We start from the raw sequence: 13,571 nt of genomic DNA on the forward strand, positions 1-13,571 counted from the left end.
ATTTGTGTCTGTCTCGTGCCGCGAAAAAAACGAGCCAAGTCTTTGATATAGCTGCGACAAGACCCGTGGCAAATGCTTTGGTGACAGTTAAAAATAATGCCGAGTTCATTTACGTGTTCAATTTGTCTAAGTTTTATTGTATGTTGAACATGACAATCGGGATTTTATTTTTTAATTTGTTTATTTATCTGTCTATCTGCTTGAATAATGTACTAGTTTGAGCGGAAGTACTACTTTTAAAAGTTATTATGTTAAATTAAGATCACGTTAAAGTCTCGGATCGATTTGCTTTCTATATTGTTCATTTCAAAAATATTTCCATAGGTTTGGTATGTGACATCTCAGAACGAGGAATCGTCGATAGGCTACGGACCGTATGGCTATTTGCTACCGATGAGATATAAACATTTAATCGCCTAACAGATAACAGTATTATAAAGGCAGCCACAAAGTAACTAACAACCGTTGTTGACGATGGATAGTCCTTTTGCATTTAACAAAATAAAATACAGCATATTCTTTAACTCCGTCACACATAGATATTAAACTGCATATTGCCTATAGCATGCTTCGATCGAAGATGTCATAATACATCTAGCTCGAGTATCGGTTTTCCATTATGTGCTGACCATTACCTACCTAACTACCATTCTAGAATACTAGCCGCGCCACTTCATCAATCAGAACCATCAATTTGCATCCAATAGCACCAACGGCAATTATCGTGGTTCAGCCAATTTGCCTCAAGAATTGTTCAAAGTGCATAATAATTTAAAAGCTAACTAAAACATAGCTAGGGGCGCCAATTTTCATCTCTCACTCTATAAATATTGCATGTCGTGCTTTTTCATTTGTGTCAGAACTAGTGGTGTAGCGTAATGACGAATGAATATGAATATTGACGAATGATTTGACCGAATTGAGATGGATTGTTTGTCGATGGTGTATTCTTTTTGTTTTAATCGTGATTCATTTTTGTATCAGGTGATAACTTTTATGGATGGCTTTATCCACGTGATAAAATAACTGTCACTTTTTAACATCGCGTGATAGAAAGTGACGGACACCGTTTTATCACGCTGTCATGTAGATAAAAACGACCATCATATCCCACTGGTGTGGCCTATACATAAGGAAGTAGATTGTACTCTTCAAATGCCAAAAGTTATTTTTAATTATAGTGTATTATTAGAGTTATATTTCGCTTTGTATACTAACTTTAATATTGTAAATAAACATACTAAAACGCTGCCGCTACTTAGAGTACTTACTTGCCCAAATGCGACCTTTTAAGAGTGACTAGGTACTTAGTCTGATATTGAACGTCCCTTTATTCGATTATTCAAAACTTATTCGTTGAGTAGCTCTCAGCAACATCCCTACTCGCAATCTTGTTACCATATTATCCATTTATTCATAAAGCGAACACTATTTTATTTTCCCTGTCACTGTCTTTGTTAAGTGGACTGTCAATTCATTATGTTACTTATAAATAGTGTTGCAAAATAGATGTCACGGTTATGAGTAATATTTTTAATATTTTAGTGCGTTCAGTCAATTTTAACAAATATCTTATTTAGGCATATTCAATTATTTTTATTTATACTGGGTGGCTAAAAAATAAGTAATAACTGTATTCCCGTTGCCAGGGAGGTTTTGGGATTATGCTGAGTAACTTTTACTATGGCACCAACCCCGAAATCGCGAAAAAAAATTGGCTGTTTCATACATTTTGGCTGGTCTATTTTCTATGGGAGGATAAATTTTCTTTTCGCGATTTCGAGGTTGGTCCCATAATAAAAGTTGCTCAGTATAATCCCAAAACCTTCCTGGCAACAGGAATCTAGTTATTTTTTAGCCATCCTGTATAGCGATTCTAATTAGGTTTTGCATTATCATGTTCCCACATTCATACCTATAAGTCATCGGAACTTTTATTTCATTTTACTTTCACGTCTATCTCATGATTATAATATCATTATAAACCATACAATCGAAAGCACTTATGTTCCCCGCGTCATCGGAGCTTCCTTCGAATCATCACTTGACCTCAATCGCCGTGTTTGATGCCTTATACAGCAATCGGTGAGAAATCTCCATTGGCCAACTATTGGGTAATATTTCTACTGAATTACGAGTAGTAGAAATGCTTGGTGCATGATCTTCATATAGGTATACAATATAATTATGTAAGGTTTTTTCTCTATACAATTTACCTACCGGTCCAATTCGAAAAATAGATACTTATAAGTGTGACCACTGATCTGTTAGTGTCAAAAGTGACATTTCTTCAACCAAAAACGTCACTCATAACACTGACAGATCGGTATCGTATCTATGTGACATGTTTTCATTGTCCGAATTGGGTCGTATATCTAAACAGTACCGCCAGTAATTTCTGAGGGATCGCGAAAATAGTAGAGGCATAGATGCTAAAAGACCTTCGCTACGTAACATAGTATTATTCGATGCGTCCGTCTAGAGTGCCTAGTCCATGATGTACAAAAACCACGCTAGCTGAAGGAGCTATTTCCATTCGTGTTTATGTTCAGGACTCCCCGCGCGCCGAGTTTTATTGACAACATAAATACTTTACTCGTGCTTAAGAATGTATAGATAGGTCTTTATGACAAACAGATGCCTCTAATAAAAAAAAACAAAAGAAATTAAAAGTTACGAAGACATTGCATGCGAACGTTAGATAACAGTAATATTCATTCATACATTTGACATCACAATCGTGTCATGCCTGCCAAAGCGAAGCCTCAACTACTCCGTGCCAAAACCGTCTTAATATAACTAACATTAAAATAAAACCCTACTTAAACCAAAGGTCGTAACTGTCAGACTCTCTTAATACATTAAGTCATTTTATAGAGGAGCACAGTAATACCACTAAATGAAAAAGCCGTATCTGCATAGGAGATGCATAATAACATAAGGCTTTTTGTCGTAACAGCGGAATTCAGTTCGCAAACCGGGTCGCATTACAGAGTCAGTGAGCAACTATTGCCGAACTGTAACGAAATGCATCCAAATTGCATTTCCTGATGCGCTCACGATTCTAATACCGAATTTGAAATCGGAATCAAACCACGTACGTGTAATTATTGCATTTGACTTGAAAACTTTGGCTCGAATATCGGAGCGCCGTGAAATATGTTTGAATTTACAATCTATCTAATCGGTTACGAACATCGTCTTCAGAATCGTCGAAATTAAGAAAGTTATGTAAGGTAAACGTACTACCTTACGTAGTGCTCGACATGCTAATGCCTAATAGATGACACCTTGCTGTCACCTCTATTGACAATGACTTAAGTTTCAAGATGACTTGTACTGGCACCGCGTCAAGCACCAGTACCTTTACCTTAAATACCTTCTGAATTTTGCCATTATATCTTTCCCATCAGCAAACTTTCAATCATAACTACCTACGAAATCTCTCTCTCTTTGGTCGGTCCCCCATGTCTGAGGATCGTGGTCAGTATCAGGGTTGCATCTGGAGCGGATGACCTGTCTCCACCGGTTTCTGTCCAACGCGTCTCTGACGACCGTGTAGAAAGCAGAGAATGACGAGTCTTTAACTTGATCGGTCCATCTTATTGGTGAACGACCGCGTGATCGACCGAGCCTTTCGACCTACGAAATCAGTGAAAGAAAATTTAATGTAAATATCATCCTTCGATCATTTATGCGAGTATAATAATTATTAGTTGAATATGTAAATTGCTCATGTTCTCTATTTAATTTTAATTAAATATCTAAACGACCACATAATAACTAATTGCCGACTCCACCACCCTAATAACTTTTCTCCAGCGTGCCATATTTGAATCGCGATCTGCTCTAATAGCTTCTTAAGTCTGCAGGTACGTAGATTCCTTGTAAATTGGCGTCGTTTGAGATCTTAATTAAGTCGCTACAGTTTTTAGCTCTCCGCCCCATGGGGAAATGTCCTAAGTCGCTGTTTCGATTAATGGCGTAAGTTACAAACGCTTTGACTGAATAACTTATTATTAACATACTAAATATCTTGTGAGTTTCTCTTTGAGAATGTAGTAATTCTATAAAAGTTCGTAGGTAATATAATAATTATATTTAAAGTAAATAGTTTCACATTACCTACAGCAAGTTTAATAACTTTATAGTATGAGTTAGTTAAGTACTTCATTTATAGTTATAAAAAATTACTTACTATGCGTAATGAAACTAATGAACGTACGGTCCTAACAGATAAATTTTCTTCATTTGTAACAATGTAGTCATCTTTCACATTTTCCCGACACAAATGCCATCTGCAGCATCAGACATTCATCCAACATCCTATTGCTCATTGTTAAGGTGTAAACGACATTTTACACTTACATCCTTCCACTAAAGGTGACAGTCCATTTCCAACGACAGCTGCAATACTGTTCATTTTACTATGGAAATTGACAATGACAGCGACGCGTTCAGCACCGGTAGTGCAGCTGCGGTTAGAAATGGAATGTTACCATAACGCCGCGTAGTTGCGCCGCCGCCGTTCCGACTTTTAGATATTTACTTCGTGAGTGTAGGCCTGCCATCCGTTAGTCTAGAATGTTTACGTGACTCGCCATCCGAGCAGACGTTTCAGTATTAATTGAGAATATTAGATGTTATAGCTATCGTAATTTAAACTCGCTTGAATAAATGCAATAAGACACTCAATGTAACAATATGCAATTCGAATAGAAAATCTAAGAAGCCGTTGCAATATCCAACGTATTCAAATTTGAAAACAGAATGCAAAAAACTCCAATATATTTGGAACGAAACTTATCTTCACTCAAACAAAACGGTGAACTCAATATGCGAGTCGGGAATTGTTGCCAAGTCTTGCGTCCTAGGAGCGGGGGAGAATTTTAGGCACGCGAAGAGGCGTGCCATTGGTAACAGATACCGAAGCTTGGCACTCGAGATACCTCTTGGCAAATGTTTGGCAATGCCAAGCGATGTAACGGCAATGCGAACGTACCTACTTGTGACACGTGTAGCGGTGTTCAGCGGGCTCGATTACGAAAAGAAAAGCTGGAATAATAATTACTTATGTATTTTTAATTTTAAAACTTTTAAGCGCGAGTATACACTCGCCGTCACCCTAACATATTTCTATTGAAAAATAACACTAACATTTCTAGATAAAATTGTTAGTAATCTTACATAATTATTTGAGTATTCAATTTGTGATGTTTATTTAATTTGTGATAGGTAATAAGCATAGAATAATAGTTTATTACATGTCAACTGAAAACAGTGTTGATTGTATATGTGAAGATTATTATATTTTCTTTTTTAAGTAGTTAGATGCAAGTAATTTTTTTAGGTAAGGTTTAGTTAATAATGATAAGAATGTAGAAATGAACGCTGTCGGCGAAATGAAAGACCTAGCAACACTTTCCTGTTGAACTGATCTCAATGCATATTTTTTGGATAACTTAATCGCGTACACTTACGTTTATAAAATTAGTTTACGCGATTACTTCCCGTATTAGTTTTAAAATTATGAGTGAAAATCTTGTTAGTTTAAATCAACATATTGATCTCAATGCGTTTTTACTTTAAAGTGATAAATCTGATGTATTCTGTGACACAATTCACAATGCTCACCCTAGATTTCTCCCTCTCGCTGCAGAAGGGGGTTATGGGATGTTTTTGCAAGTTTTCATAGGAAGGTCGTTGGCTAACTAAATTGGGTTATGTTATGTTATTTCTTTATAGCCTTGTGTTGAGGATATGAGATATTTTTCAATTATGAATCCGGGTTAGTGGGGCAGTTGGAATTATTTAGGATTTTCTGTGAGTAGCATGATAAGTTATGTCATAACGCTTATTACGAGTATGTCGACCAATATTAGCATGGATATGGAAGACATTTGCATATAAAACGTGATTTGTTTTTATGACAATGCGATTAGATTGCTAGGTTAGTGTATTCAAGTAAATCACATTTGAACAAAGATTTGGTAAATATGTTTGCCGTTTATATTAAGTATAAGTAAGTACCTATAATATTTATAAAGTAAGTAAGTTATACCAACGTGTGTAACAGCAATACCACAGGTTTTTATAAAAACTTTTGATTTATAAAATATCAAAAAAACCGTAAGTACATCAAGTCTGTTCAAGTTCAAATACAAAAGTACACCTACTCCTGACTGAACTAACACTAACTAAGCCGTCCATTTCCAAGTTCGAATTTTAAAGCCATTTAGCACCGTTAATTTTTCTAAGTGCGTTAGAACGTGCGCGCGCATTACCAAAGTATTAATTTGTGAGTCAGTGTGCTCTGTCAATATTAACTCAGTCTTGTCTTGTCCTCTTAGTTAGACAGTACTTGTCATGTAAGCATAAATAGTACACAGATATGTAATAAGGTTATAATAGGTACAATCGCCTGCGCTCGCGGTGTTCCAGTTAAGAAAAATTTGCCTTAATCCTTACTGCCTGTTCTAACGAGTCTCGCCCTAAGGGTGGAACACCGGGAGCGCTGGCTATTGTAATTTTTTTTGATTTTATATAGGTGTATAATTATTTATTTATTTAACCTTTATTGCACAAAAGAAAAACCTTACAGTACAAAAGGCGGACTTAATGCCATAAGGCATTCTCTACCAGTCAACCTTTAGGCAAAGCAGAGAAATTGTGGGCGGTGCTACTTTAACAACAAATATAGGTACGTCATATAGGAAATAACAAACCATACATACATACATACATACATACATACATACATGTAAATATACATACTTATATTACATATATAATATTATATAGTTAGTTTAAAGCCTATTAGTTTAGAGATAGTTTGTATTATTATTTGTAAGCTAATTTAATGTTTTATATTTACTTAATAGTGATATATAAATATTATATAGGTACATAAATAAAGACAAAACATATAGAGCTTGTACATACATTATGAATCTTTCATTCTGCTAGCAAAGCAAAATTAAATCATATTGTATTTTTTTTCTTTTAAAATGTTTAAAAACTACAAATTCGCAGTTTCCTCGTGTTCTAGAAAAAATAAGGTATAATTTTACCTATAGTCTTTGAACCCTTTTAGATTAAGCTACCTTCAGCTTTAGGCATGACTAAATTAAAATTAATTTGGATAATGATAGGTACTTTGTGCTTTAGAAAATAACCCACAACACAGGATATCAAAACTCGAATACATATCAAACAAGTTCGCTAATATTATATATAATTAATAACTGGTTTAATTTACATCAGATATACCACCTACGTGTACCAAAAGCTACCTCTACATAAGCTGCTTATTGTCTCAATCAAAACTATTAAGTACATGAAACCATATTGTTTTGATCCGAATAAGATATTCCGGAGTTAATTATTTAGTAACACTAGTGACCCGCCCCGGCTTCGCACGGGTAAACCTTAACAAATTATATACCTAAACCTTCCTCAAGAATCTCTCTATTGATAGGAGAAAACCGCTTGAATATCCGTTTTTTAATCGCGTATATACATACAGACAGACAAGGTGATTTTGTTTTATAAGAGATAAAGATAGATAGACAACAAAAATCATTGTTTGCTCCTATGTACATATATAGAATAGTCACGTCAGAACCATCCCAGCACTTACCTGTCTCAACAGAACCAATGCCTTGGCCAACAAACCGAGCCGATTAGCTAAAGAGCCAAGCACACCGCCAAGAACAAGCCGCCATTAGCCACCAGTGGCGAGAACAAACATGTAAACACGCTTTACCCTCTTAAAAGGTTTTAGCCGGTCTCACGAGTATTTGTTCATATATCATATTCGATATTTGGGGATATCAAGGGAGGTGATGAGGGTAATCTGATTGGATTTGTGAAGAGCCAGCGTAGATTTACTTGTGTATATAGGTACAGTATGCTAGCTGATTAAGCCAATTGTGTATATAAGTGAAGTAAATACGTTTTTCCTAACCCAACTAACATTAAACAGTTGGGTATAATATAAAAAACTAACTTCACTTCAGTTAAAATGCTCTTTTCTTAAACCACCACCGGCTACCTTAAAAATTGAAGATGTGGTGTATCAGACACATTTAGCAAAATTCCATTTAAATTTAAGTTGCGTGTGTATTTGGGTTGAGCAATCTCACACATTGGCTATATGTAGACTGTTTGTGTAATTAATCCAATCAAAAACACCCCGAAATTTTTCCGATGTCATCGAAATTGATCTGTAACCTGAAATTGTATTGAATTTATAGCTGTATGAAATCTCTGGGTTTTACAAGCCAATCGGACACGCTGTAAACTCGGCATCTAAGCCGTAACACGAGCTGTATTGTCGCGTTACCGTTAGCTAAGCTAGATTTCCGCAGATTGCAGACTAAAGGACGACTCAGGCTACACCGCAGCGAACCTGGGCTATAACCGCGAAAATCGAAGTTCGCAAATTGCGTGGATTTTTCTCTGTCACTCTAACTACGCCTTTATTGGAGTAAAAGAGAAATATCCCCTTTGCGAATTTCGGTTTTCGCGGTAGCCGCTCTGAACCGTGCCAGGTCCTTGACATAACTACTTACGTGAAAACCCTAAAGGTCGGACACAGACGCGTATGTGTTACGGCTGGGGCTCTCTGAGTAAACACACACGTGTGTACCTACGTACATACACCTCTATGGTTCAGCCGTTTGAACTCGGGGCGCTTCAAACCGTTCGTAATAAAAAATACAGCTGAGAGTGGAATGTCTGAATTTGTTAATTACGCGATTTTGATGGATGTCCCAGCTTTTTAGTCGCTCGTGCATCGCACCGCACCTCTAGCCAAGCCCTGAAATATTATATATTTTTACAAATAAGTAGGTAAATCTAGAACGGACGAGTTGTAGATTGCTCCACCGACAAGAGCACAGCTCTTAAATGTAAAGAGGAAAAAGACCTACTTGATATCTAAATGTTGTCATTTTGTCTACATTCGCCCATGCGTCTCGCTCACGCCAAATGTGCCAATACATGTACGGACAAGTACGAGCGATATGCATGCGCGGAGATAACAAAATTACATAATTTATATATAATTTTAGTGTCATAATATACGTTCAAATTTGTCAGTGATTTTTGACGTTATCGCTGTGTTGCTAGAGACCTAAGGCTGGTATTAGTGTCACGCGGACTACCGTGCGCTTCGCTCCGCACGGGGCCCGATTCGGATTTTGAAATAGACATCTTTTAGACATCACCAAGATACGATAACGATATGTTTAAGATCTAACCTGTCAAATTTGACATTTGTGCGATTCTGGAGATACTCTTGAACGATTTCCACAGGATATGACTTAGAGATCCAATTCACCTAATAGATATCTTACTCTATCTAACGTAAAAGTGACATTGGTTGCCCGAATTGCGCTGCAAAAGAGAACTAGTTGATATCTAAACTATAACGTATCTAGAATGGATCTACTACGTGTCGTCTCTTATGAATATCTTGAAGGTCGAATACGGCAGTATGATTTCAGATGACCGAACGCCGGACGACTTCCGTAACGGGCACGGTACGGTGTAAAGTACCCTTAATTTCTTCTGTAACGCTAGAATCGCTATATTTCAGTGTATTTTGCGGCTCCGCGTCGGTTGTCTCGCGTGTAATCACATTAATCCTTGCCTTACTTTGAACACAGTAAACAGTTTATGCCAAACAAGGTTACGTGAGGGTTCGTCTAATATCAATTTAATAACTTGAGCTTTGTTGTAAGGATCTGTGGCCTATATTTCTACCGCGATTCGTTACTTTTTCCGAATTCGTAACATTTATTTATGGTTACATGATTAAATGAAAAAGTGTATTATGTCACCAGATATTATAAAACATATACATAAAATACATAGACGACTAGTACGGTTGATCAAATCATTCGTGTCATTAATACATATACTAACATAAAAACTCTAAACTTAAATACTCCCTGCAATGCTCTTCTGCAGTAATACAAAATAAGTGTTAAAATTTGAATGTACAGTACAGCCCACATACTGGTTGAAAAAATGACACTTTTGACACTTTTCGATAACCAATCACAACCTGTTCTTACAAACATAATACGCGTCCTGCAAGCCTATTATGGATCGCTTTATCCACATTTATCCACGTGATAAAACAACTGTCACTTTTTAACTCTGCGGGATAGAAAGAGAGGGGCACCGTTTTATCACGCTGTCACGTAGACAAATAGGATCATCATATCCGTACTGTACTCAACATTAATAAAATAATATAATGTACCTTTTATATTTCCTTATTGTTTAAAATCTGTGCACCTTCCACGGGATCAGTTAATTAGTTTCGTCTTGAAGATTTGCTCTGTAGAAATAACCGTGTAGGCGTATTGATTAAATAAGGTTGGTTAATTTCGCTAATTGTATACAATTCAGCCTGCTCGTGATTAAGAGGTCCTGCGATTGTAATAGAGGCTGCGGGTTCAAGTCCTGTACAATGGGTATATTGATATCTCGTATTTATCCGCACAAAATGGGAAGACAACGATTATAAATTCAAAAGTGTGCCATTAAGAAATAGACAGTTCATATAATTATTTGGATAGAAATATCTTCTTCGATATTTAACCGAGCGTTACCATTTCAGCTTGATAAAAATGCTTTCGTATGTCCGGATGTCCTCTACAAGTCGCAATTTTCAATCCATTATCGTGAATCACATACGATAAATACGTAGATTTTTTTGTCGATTCACTTTTTGGAATTTCTTAAATGGTAGAGCCATGCATTATTCAACTTAAAAATCTCGCGGGGTCTATAGCTCACAGAGACACTAGTTTACCTATTTAATACTGGGTTTCGAGCGTACCTACAATAGGGTATTTTCCTACTAGTCTAATCAGTTACTTTTGTAGAACTGTCAAAACGATTTGCTAATATGGAATTTATATGAAACATTACATCGTGACGTCACGTTCAACTCAACTTCTTTTTATATTTCTATCTATTTATGACTATATTTATTTATGAAATAGAACTTGTGTTTAAAAATAACTCCTGTCAGTGTTTTTCTAATAATTATCTGGTGCTTTATTTCATCATCATCATCATCTCAGCCATAAGACATCCACTGCTGAACATACGCCTCCCCCTTATGGGGGGGTGAATGCCATAATCGCCACGCTTGGCAGGCGGGTTGGCGATCGCAGTCGAGTACACCGAATTTGAGGGACGCTGCTGCCCATCCACCGGTAGTCTTGGACGTAGTTTAAGGGCATACCCGGGTCCTTTAAGGACTTAAGCTTTATTTCATGCATGGTGTAAAATAATTTATTTTAAATCGTATTGAGAAATTTTATTTATTGAACGACATCCTAAAAATTGTACTATAAAGAACCATTTACTTCTGTGTAACCCTATCTGGAATGGAGTAAGTAGGTATAGGACGCTTGAGTAGATATAATTGTAAAGTTACCTTACGCCTTGAAATGCCAATGTACGGAATAATTAAACCCACCCCATTACGTGGTAAGGTCAGCAAAATACTTCCTCGAAATCAGTGAACAGTGATAAAATTTATTTATTTGTATTGATTAATTACTCCGATACTGTTAACAAGGTTTTGCAAGCGGTATCTTTGCACAGATTGCAATTACCCGCGTTTTCAATTATTGTTAACTAGTTAAGTGGAATGTTGTGATTCCATCGTGATGGCCTAACAGGTTCAGCGGTTACGATTGTAGCGCTCTAGTGAGATAATGTTGGGTTCATTCTTGTTAAAGTCAAATGCTTTGATAATGTCTGCTTATTACTTTGTAGTTCATCCATTTTGTAAAAATACCCCTGGAATAAAAGTTACATTTCCTCGTATTCGTATTTTTAATTGTAATGTAACTGGTACGACGACGTATTACATTTCTCAAAATGCTACTACATGTACAATCATGTATTTAGCATATTTTTTTTTTATTGGTCTTATAATGATATAGGGTGCTGTTGGTTTCGATAATTTAGAACCATATAATAGTTAGAATTTTAATATAAGTAATCGAAAAAGTAAGATATTGAAATTGAACCTAAGGTGAATATTAATATTCAGGAACAGAAGAAACACGATATTTTGTAATTTTTTGTATATCGTGTTAACATGCAAGTAATCATTGCAATCGAAGTTGCTTTTAAACTACAACCAAAATGATTGATGGTTATCGTGGCCCAAAGGATCCTCAGGTCAAGCAAGCTCGCCTCAGTCACACAACACGGGTAAAATAACAAAATACCGAAGATCAATCGCGAAATCTTCAATCAAGTGCACCTTACCGTTATCCCTGACAATTCACGTGAGAAACCCGCAGAATAGGTTCGTTAAGACGGAGAGCCCTTGCGCATTGTGCCGGCGTCAGCTCAGACGTCGAGTGCCAACCGAAATGTTAATGAGCCATTGGCACCGTATTGGCATTGACGTGGGAAAATTGACACGCTAATTTTGTATTAGAGGACTTTCATAGAGGACAATCAGGATTGTCTGTAAACTGAAATAGATGTAATATACACTTTTCTCTCAGTCTTCAGTATATGACATCTATTTCAATTCATAATTTATGAATAGTAGTGTGACTATGACTATTGACTAAGTACTTAAAATCACTTTATTTGTGATTTTAGTAGCTTTTACGCTCTGTTTGCTTTTAATAGAAAAAAAAACAATTTGTATCTTATAGACGATTGTTAGTTATTAATTTTACTTTGGGAGGCAAAACTTGTATCAAACTGTGAACATTCCAAATTTCACCTCTGAACTTTTATTAATCTACAAGACTTTATTTTTTTTATTTAATCGTTTCTGTAATAGGTACCTATCGATAAAGATATTTATAACTTTTGCACGCACTGATAAAAACGAAGCATCTTTGAAAATCAAGTTCAAACGAATCAAAGGAAACCATTCACAGGAGAGAAATCTACATAACACACCGTACACGCACTTTCGTACTCGCATTCAGAAATCCGTACATTGGAAATCATATTTCCGACGTAGAAAATATGAAAACACCACTCAATATTTTATTCGACTCAGACCTTTTTAAGAGGTTGCTATCTAACGCCTGTTGACCCCACGACCCTCGGCACCTCAGAAACGGCGTACGTATGCATAATTGTATGCTAGCGTTTGAGATATCTCCATCGACACATGCGAAGAAGCTTGCAATTATATTGAGATTGTTAAATTAAGTTATTTGTAAGGCCGTTAAATCTCTCAACACCTAAATTGAGCTTTAGAAATTAAAATAACAGTTTTGACTGCTATTCAGAACATGTTTATAAATTGGTTTTAGGAAGTTATAGTTTATTTGCCTTCTTTAACACATTTGAAGTGCACGCAACGTTATCTTTTACTTTTGAGAAACGCGAATCAAATGTCTAACTTAATAAAAAAGATGAACTTTAAACTTTCCAAATCAAACTGAAAAGAGAGCATCGTGATTGTAACGAAATACCAGTGCACGCCGAGAAACCCGTCCGTCCAATTGGGAACGATAAAAAATAAATTAAAATAAACCGTATAACGTTAGCTCCGATGATAT

At 36.1% G+C, this 13,571-nt stretch overlaps 1 protein-coding gene across 3 annotated transcripts in view; it reads left to right on the plus strand.

Moving 5' to 3' along the window:
- The window catches only part of LOC134673309 (uncharacterized), a 317,469-nt gene that overhangs the window by 269,050 nt on the left and 34,848 nt on the right, over positions 1-13,571 (plus strand). The window lies entirely within an intron of this gene.

Source organism: Cydia fagiglandana, chromosome 18 (assembly GCF_963556715.1).
Source record: "Cydia fagiglandana chromosome 18, ilCydFagi1.1, whole genome shotgun sequence".
NCBI lineage: Eukaryota > Metazoa > Arthropoda > Insecta > Lepidoptera > Tortricidae > Cydia > Cydia fagiglandana.